The sequence below is a fragment of the Carassius auratus genome, chromosome 43 (assembly GCF_003368295.1).
Source record: "Carassius auratus strain Wakin chromosome 43, ASM336829v1, whole genome shotgun sequence".
Taxonomy (NCBI): domain Eukaryota; kingdom Metazoa; phylum Chordata; class Actinopteri; order Cypriniformes; family Cyprinidae; genus Carassius; species Carassius auratus.
In genome coordinates, this window is record NC_039285.1 from 14930764 (window position 1) to 14940140 (window position 9377).

A 9377-nucleotide genomic window follows, 5' to 3' on the forward strand; every position below is an offset into this window, starting at 1 on the left:
TAGTTCTCACCTCTGGATGGACAGTATATTTATTTTATATTTTCACCTCTGGATAGACAGAATATTTAGTTCTCACCTCTGGATAGACATTTATTTTATATTTTCACCTCTGGATAGACAGCATATTTATTTTATATTTTCACCTCTGGATGGACAGTATATTTAGTTCTCACCTCTGGATAGACATTTATTTTATATTTTCACCTCTGGATAGACAGCATATTTAGTTCTCACCTCTGGATAGACATTTATTTTATATTTTCACCTCTGGATGGACAGTATATTTATTTTATATTTTCACCTCTGGATTGAGATACATTTATATTTTCACCTCTGGATAGACAGCATATTTAGTTCTCACCTCTGGATGGACAGTATATTTAGTTCTCACCTCTGGATAGACATTTATTTTATATTTTCACCTCTGGATAGACAGCATATTTAGTTCTCACCTCTGGATAGACATTTATTTTATATTTTCACCTCTGGATAGACATTTTTTTATTTTATATTTTCACCTCTGGATAGACAGCATATTTAATTTTCACCTCTGGATGGACAGTATATTTATTTTATATTTTCACCTCTGGATAGACATATATTTATTTTATAGTTTCACATATGGATAGACAGCATATTTATTCTCTGTTTTCACCAGTGGATAGACAGCATTCTTTGCAGGCTTAATTGCACACGTCTTTTCCGTATTGTAATTTTACTTTTATGACTTAAAATATATAATATAAAAACTGTGTGCAAATTGAAATATTATCTTTATCATATCTCTTTACATAAAACAATTCTCAATAATACACTTAATATTATAACATCAATAATTCATGCAAACTGCATTCACAAGAACCACCATGAAAACATATATTGTTCAGATCATATCACTATTTTTTGTGACTTAAATTCAGCCTAGATCAATGACTATAACGTTTTGTCAATACAACAGACTTGTACATGTTAATTGACCACAGTTTTTTGCCTTGCCCATTTGGATATTCAATCCTTATTTTTTATTTATTTTTTGTAAATGTACCCACTTCTGTTTTTAAAATATACGTAGATTCACATGATCAGACAATTTACCAAACAATCCAGATCAAATAAACACTTCATGGTTTTGCAATATTTATTGGAAATTACACAATCTAATTAGTAAAATTTGTCAAATCTGACCATCAGAATGAAGATGCCACAGTCAGGCTCCTTAAAGGGGGGGTGAAATGCTCGTTTTCACTCAATATCCTGTTAATCTTGAGTACCTATAGAGTAGTACTGCATCCTTCATAACTCCAAAAAGTCTTTATTTTTATTATATTTATAAGAGAAAGATAGTCTGTACCGATTTTTCCCGGAAAAACACGAGCGCCTAGAGGCGTGACGTGTGGGCGGAGCTAAAGAATCACGAGCGCCAGTAGGCTTTTGAGTTGAGAGCATGTGGAAGCTGTGACACAGATCCAGAGGCTGAAATTTAACAAGAGCAGCATCAGCAAATGCGGTATGCTATGTAGTATGTACTGAAACTGTATATATTTGCTTAGCGGTTTTGGAAAATGACTAAGTTCCACTTTGTCATCTTTTTTTTTTTTTTTACATGTGTACATGTGTACATGTGGAAAGTGCAGTTTGATGACAACATCGCATGTTGTATACTTGATGTGCTTACGCGCTGATAGCTAAGTTAACAACACAGAGATATTTGAAGCAGTTTTACTCACCGCATGTGGTTCCAACACACAATCGTGACCCTTTTCCGTTGGGACTGCATTATCCTTAAAGGGGGGGTGAAATGCTATTTCATGCATTCTGAGTTTTTTTACACTGTTAAAGAGTTGGATTCCCATGCTAGACATGGACAAAGTTTCAAAAATTAAGTTTGAAGGAGTATTTCTGTTCCAAAAATACTCCTTCCGGTTTGTCACAAGTTTCGGAAAGTTTTTTTCGAGTATGGCTCTGTGTGACGTTAGATGGAGCGGAATTTCCTTATATGGGTCCTAAGTGCGCGCTCTTCTGCCAGAAGAGCGCGCGCTCCAGTATAGCAGAGCAATGAGAGGCTGAGCACAGCCTAATCAGAGCGAGGGCGTCGCGAAAAGTCACAAAAGAAGTGTGTTTTTGGTTGCCAGGGCAAGACAACCCTGCACAGATTACCAAAAGAGAAACAGCATTAAGGGACCAGTGGATGGAGTTTATTTTTACAGAGCATCAACGGAGTTGTGCAAGTGTTTGTGTTTGTTCCCTGCATTTCGAAGATGCTTGTTTTACAAACAAGGCCCAGGTTGACGCTGGATTTGCACATCATTTATTTCTTAAGGATAATGCAATCCCAACGAAAAAGGGTCACGATCGTGTGTTGGAACCGCATGCGGTGAGTAAAACTGCTTCAAATATCTCTGTGTTATTAACTTAGCTATCCGCGTGTAAGCACATCAAGTAATCAACATGCGATGTTGTCATCAAACTGCACGAGTAAAACTGCTTCAAATATCTCTGTGTTGTTAACTTAGCTATCAGCGCGTAAGCACATCAAGTAAACAACATGCGATGTTGTTATCAAACTGCACTTTCCACAAGTACAGCTTAAAAAAAAAAAAAGACGACAAAGTGGACAAAGTCATTTTCCAAAACCGCTAAGCAAATATATACAGTTTCAGTACATACTACATAGAGACGCATTTGCTGATGCTGCTCTTGTTAAATTTCAGCCTCTGGATCTGTGTCACAGCTTCCAGACGCGCTCAACACAAAATCCTACTGGCGCTCGTGATTCTTTAGCTCCGCCCACACGTCACGCCTCTGGGCGCTCGTGTTTTTCCGGGAAAAATCGGTACAGACTATCTTTCTCTTATGAATATAATAAAACTAAAGACTTTTTGGAGTTATGAAGTATGCAGTACTACTCTATAGGTACTCAAGATTAATAGGATATTGAGTGAAAACGAGCATTTCACCCCCCCTTTAAGAAATAACAAAACAAAACAAAAACACTTGCACAACTCCGTTGATGCTCTGTAAAAATAAACTCCATCCACTGGTCCCTTAATGCTGTTTCTCTTTTGGTAATCTGTGCAGGGTTGTCTTGCCCTGGCAACCAAAAACACACTTCTTTTGTGACTTTTCGCGAGGCTCTCGCTCTGATCAGGCTGTGCTCAGCCTCTCAGTGCTCTGCTATACGGGAGCGCGCGCTCTTCTGGCAGAAGTGCCTTAGGACCCATATAAGGAAATTCCGCTCCATCTAACGTCACACAGAGCCATACTCGAAAAAAACTTGTGACAGACCGGAAGAGGTTTTTTTGGAACAAAAATACTCCTTCAAACGTACAACTTAATTTTTGAAACTTTGTCCATGTTTAGCATGGGAATCCAACTCTTTAACAGTGTAAAAAACTCAGTATGCATGAAATAGCATTTCACCCCCCCTTTAAGGTTGTGGGGGAAGTCCCTATTTCAAGAGGAAATAAAACATGAACAGTTCCAAATAAACTATTGCACACTGTGCACACCACACCTCTATCCTGCCCCCTAAAACTGGCAGTCTGGGCAATGCTCAGGAAATTCAGGGTCTCTATAAAACCCTCGCAGGTCTCCACGTCTTCTGTTTCCACAGTACCCCACTGTGTTTGAATTGCACAGCGGGCAGTGATACCGGCTGCAGCACTCTGTGTATTTCTGTATTGGTGGTAGCTCCGTCCCTTTACGCACACTAATGCGATTTGCCTAAAAGAAGAGGGTAGTATTAATAGATTGTTTACGTAATAAGTATAGTGACACATATGAAATACCGGTAGTACCTTGTAATTCATAAGAGTTTACAAAAATCCAATTAATAACTTTAAAAAAAAAAAAAAAAAAAGGAACTGATAATGTAGGTGAAAAGTTGTGTGTGGTAGATGGACTGTAAAAAATAGTGTTGTAACAAAAACTTATATAAAATGTTAACATTCTCCTATACAAAATATGTAAAATGGTAAATGGACTGCATTTAGGCTTATAGCGCTTTCAACAGACCCATGGCCACCAAAGCGCTTTAAACATCATCATAAACATATTAAACATTAGACATTTACACCTGCATAGGGAAAAGTACTACTTCAACTAAAAAAAACAAAACAAAAAAAAATAGTTAGCTAGCAAACTCTCGTGTGCATAGACAACCTAGCATTTTAGACTATTCTCTACCAACACTGTTCTAAGAGATCTCGTTAACTGGGTACAATCTTCACACATCCAAGTGAATAAAAAACATTTTTACAATATTAAATCATACCACTCAAAGAACGATTTAATTGGAAAATCTATTGTAGCAACCTAACGTTAGCTCTAGAATTGAGGCACACCAGAGTTCACTTATACCTTTAAAAAAACAAGACACAGTACCTTGAAAACAAGACGTTTTTTTTAACTAGCTAGTTTGTGCATTTGAATTCTGACATGACCTATAAATCATCAACAGTTTATTATTTTTTCTTACCGCTGACGTCAATTTGAAAAGTGAATGACGATACGGAAATGACGTCTGCTGTCCATCCACTGGTGTCTAGCAAGATGTGAGTCTGCGGGGCTGCAGCTGGATGCTAGTGATGGGAAGTTCGGATCATTTTACCGACTCGGACTTTTGAGTCTCGTTCAGCAAAATGAACGAATCTTTTTTCGAGTCATTTCGTTCATTTCGTTCATTTTAGCAAAATGTTATTAAAATATTAAGTGCTACCTCCCCAACACATCTAGTACTTACGCAAAGATGATCACACGACAAACAATACAAAAATAAAATGCTATGAGATAAAGAAAAAAATACTCATTCTTTACCTGGGTCTTCAGTCTGTGATTAGCTCATCTCACCTCTTATCTGACAAGAAGTCTTCAGGTTTAAGTCATTCCTTAATCACGTGACAGCCCCATACGCAAAACTAACGCGGTCTTGAGCCGGAAAGAGAATTGATTAGTTCATCTCATGAGTCTCGGGTCGAGTTTGACTCGTTCCTTAATCACGTGACAGCCCCATACGCAAAACTAACGCGGTCTTGAGCCGGAAAGAGAATTGATTAGTTCATCTCATGAGTCTTTCGGGTCGAGTTTGACTCGTTCCTTAATCACGTGACAGACCCATACGCGAAACTAACGCGGTCTTGAGCCGGAAAGAGAATTGATTAGTTCATCTCATGAGTCTATCGGGTCGAGTTTGACTCGTTCCTTAATCACGTGACAGCCCCATACGCAAAACTAACGCGGTCTTGAGCCGGAAAGAGAATTGATTAGTTCATCTCATGAGTCTTTCGGGTCGAGTTTGACTCGTTCCTTAATCACGTGACAGCCCCATACGCGAAACCAATGCGGTCTCGAGCCGGAAAGAGAATTGATTAGTTCATCTCATGAGTCTTTCGGGTCGAGTTTGACTCGTTCCTTAATCACGTGACAGCCCCATGCGCTATTTCTGACATTTGTCACTGTGTTTTTGTTACTGTTTGTTGAGGATCTGTGGTTTGTTATTATTTTATAAATAAATAAAACCCTGTTATAAATAAAATTTTGATTAATTTGTCTTCTTGACTGTCTATCGGTAAATAAACACTAGGCTATATAATAATATAATAATCCAAGCTTACAATAAAAAGTATTTATAGACTAGTTTGTTCATTTTTACTCCAATTTTGAGTTTGCTGGTATAATAATTGCTTTTCCTAGGCAGACTTGACATATTGGTGTAATATATGTATAAGAAGATTGCTCAAAAAAGGACATAATGACATACATTAAAAGCAAATAACATTTTGAATTTGAATTATTAATGTTAAAGACAAATGTTAAAGACATTAAGGTTATGATAACTTCAGCTTTAACAGTTTTAACCCAGCTCAGAGTGAGGAGTTTCAGATCCTGGTGCACTGCCAGTACAGGGGCCATGTTTTGGGAAGACTTTGACGAAAGGGTAGCAAGTTTGAGGCCTTCTGCTACCTCTTCTGAGACCTCAGATGCTATGATGGCCAACCTTGCAGAGCCACTCTTACCCCGCACATCAGACCCTCTGGCCTGGTGGAGGAGATGTTCACCAGTATACACAAGCCTTTCTGAAGTCACAAAGACAAGACTTTGCATTGTGGCCACATCCGTGCCATCTGAATTTTTTTTTTCTAAAACTGGGCAGATTATCTCAGATAGAAGAACTCACAGACTCAGCCCATCCAAGGTCAGGGAGCTTGTTGTTTTTTTAATAATGTAAACATGCCTTAAAGCAAGTCCTAAAAATATAGCCATAGTGTGTTATTTATTTTAAAGCTTATTTATTTTTATTTATTTAGAAAAAGACTAGCTTGTTGTGCAATATTTTTGTTGTTGTGATTTTAAAAGGTAATTTGTTATTGTTATAAGGCTCCATAGCTTTAGTATCTCTTAATTTTCATTTATTTTTTATTCAAATGGTTTAAAATTATTTTGGGAATAGCTTGTTGTGCAATATTTAGTTTTTCTTTTTTTATATATTGTACTTTTAAAGTTCATTTGTTAAGGTTATTAGACCCTGTGGCTTTATTATCTTTTCATTTTAATTTCATTTTTAATTATTTACATTTTTATTATTTTAATTTATTTTGGAATAGTTGTCCTCTTTGTTAAAAAGCTTTTCTGTAATAAACAATAAACAACTATTCAAAAGTATGTACAGTGTTTTTAATGTTTATAAAGTGTCATATGTTACAAAAGTATGGTTTACACAGACAATCTGATTTAATAACTGCACAACTAAACAAAAACAAACAGACAGAAAAAAAGATCAACATTTTAAGCATAACCAACTCTTTATTTCCACATTCAGTGTTATGGAAAAGTACCACCATGACAGAAATTAAAAACAACAATTTGAAACCAGAAATGCATCACGTTACTGTAAGAGTAAATAATACTAATAATAAATAAGTACTACGCACCCATTTTGTAAGGAAAGTTGTAAATGAACTAATTACTCTAGCCAATGTTGTCACACAGTACAAAAGAACGAAAAACCCGAAGAACCGAAAGATGAACTATTCAATTATCTGCATTCTTTTACTGTCAGTGTCTATGGTTTTAGCGTATGGGTCTGTCACGTGATTAAGGAATGACTCGACCCGAAGACTCGTGAGATGAACTAATCAATTCTCTTTCCGGCTCAAATTGCATTGGGTTTAACGTATTGGGCTGTCACGTGATTGAGGAACGAGTCAAAAACCCGATAGACTCGAACTATGAACTAATCAATTCTCTTTCCGGCTCATGCTGCATTGGGTTTAACGTATTGGGCTGTCACGTGATTGAGGAACGAGTCAAAAACCCGATAGACTCGAACTATGAACTAATCAATTCTCTTTCCGGCTCAAGACTGCATTGAATGACAGGTGAATTACTACTACTAGAACAGAACCCATAGAATAATGCGCATGCGCCACTGAACGAATCACTCCCCGAGACGACTCGTTCTTCCCGAGTCACATTAAAGATTCGTTCAAAATGAACGAATCGTTCAAGAACGACACATCACTACTGGATGCCTCTCGGGCCTTCGGTTGGAAAACCAGTCTCTCGCTCACCAACGTCCTTAGGGCATATCATTTGAATTGAGCCACATTATCAAACACTATTTCTTATTGAATTAGCGTTAGCTTTGCTTCAGCTTTAGACATATCACAATGCTAAAACTACTACTAAAACATATGAGCACATTGGCACAGGATGCTACCGCTAATTAGCATGTCACAAATTACATTATACATCCAGTCTCTTAACTATAACAGTTCGATATAGCACAAAATTACAGGCATACACAATCATATTCACCTCTTGCAGGTCACACCAAAGTTTTTTGTTGCAAGGACCACGAGTAGTCGACCTTCATAAAAACATTAATGCTACCCACACCACGATGCCTCCTCCTTCATTAGCGCTCTCATTATAGCGTCTGTTCTCCGTTTTCCATACGTGCTCACTACTCCTCACACAAACCTGTCCAATAGTCCCGCCCCTTACACAATGATGTTACTCTAATTGGCTCAAGTACTAACACAACCAAAAGCAAAACGGGAATTAAATGATTGACAGGTAACAGGTAACAGATTAGGTTACACAGATAAACACAGTTTCTTCTTCTTTACTTTTCTCTCAAATGAAACAAAAAAACTTATATGAAGTTAACTTTAACTGTAAATATCCTTATTTATTAAACTCTACATATTATATTTATACTTTTAACCAGCACACCTTTTACCCAATTTTAACTATTTATGAACTCCATTTATAAACTTTTCTATGTGTGTGGGTTATACTGATAATGATCTTTTATACTCTAATTTATAGAAATTTTGCGCAGGGCTACACACACACACACACACACATATATATATATATATATATATATATATATATATATATATATATATATATATATATATATATATATATATATATATATATACAGTGGGGCTCGAAAGTTTGGGCACCCCTTGCAGTAATTTTCAAAAAATAAGAGAGATCATACTAAATGCATGTTATTTTTATTTAGTACTGTCCTGAGTAAGATATTGTACATAAGAGATATTAACATTTAGTCCACAAGACAAAAAAATTGCTGAAATTATTAAAACAACCCAACTTGGGAACCCAATTGTTCTATTACCTGATGATCCTCGACTGTCTTTCTTTTTTGTGATGGTTGAGCATGAGTCCCTTGTTTGTTCTGAACAGTTAAACTGAGCAGCGTCCTTCAAAAAAATATTTAAGGTCCTGTAGATTCTTCAGTTTTCCAGCATCTTTGCATATCTTGAACCCTTTCCAGCAGTTACTTTATGATTTTGAGATGCATCTTTTCAGACTGAGGACATTTGAGGTACTCAAACACAACTATTTAAAAAGATTCAAACATTCACTGATGCTCCAGAAGGAAACAAGATGCATTAAGAGCTGGGGGTGAAAACTTTTGGAATTTGAAGATCAAGGTAAATGTACTTAATTTGTGTACCGGGAAACATACAAGTATCTTCTGTTGCTTACGAAGGGCAGAACTAAATGAAATATATATATATATATATATATATATATATATATATATATATATATATATATATTTCAACAAAATAAGACAAATTTGGCCATCTTCATCATGTTAAAAAATTTTCATATTATTGAAAATTATCTTATTGCATCTTGTTTCCTTCTGGAGCATAAGTGAATGTTTCAATCTTTTTAAATAGTTGTGTTTGAGATTTGTCTTGTGGACTAAATGTTAATATATTTTATGGACAATATCTTACTCAGGACAGTACAAAATAAAATATAACGTGCATTTAGTATGATCTCTCTTATTTTTTGAAAATGACTCGCATTTTCACAGATTCTGCAAAGGG

The 9377-nt window shown here is 36.1% G+C and overlaps 1 long non-coding RNA gene across 2 annotated transcripts; it reads right to left on the reverse strand.

Moving 5' to 3' along the window:
* Nucleotides 1-3364: 3364 nt before the first annotated feature.
* LOC113061279 (uncharacterized) lies at nucleotides 3365-8284 on the reverse strand. 2 transcript variants are annotated; one of them, XR_003278339.1, is made up of 3 exons: nucleotides 7816-8284; nucleotides 4478-4580; nucleotides 3365-3723 (listed from the first exon to the last, which is right to left on the reverse strand). It is a non-coding gene; the product is annotated as an uncharacterized LOC113061279 (long non-coding RNA). The 2 variants fall into 2 exon arrangements; XR_003278338.1 differs by lacking the exon at nucleotides 7816-8284 and adding an exon at nucleotides 4816-4848.
* Nucleotides 8285-9377: the final 1093 nt, after the last annotated feature.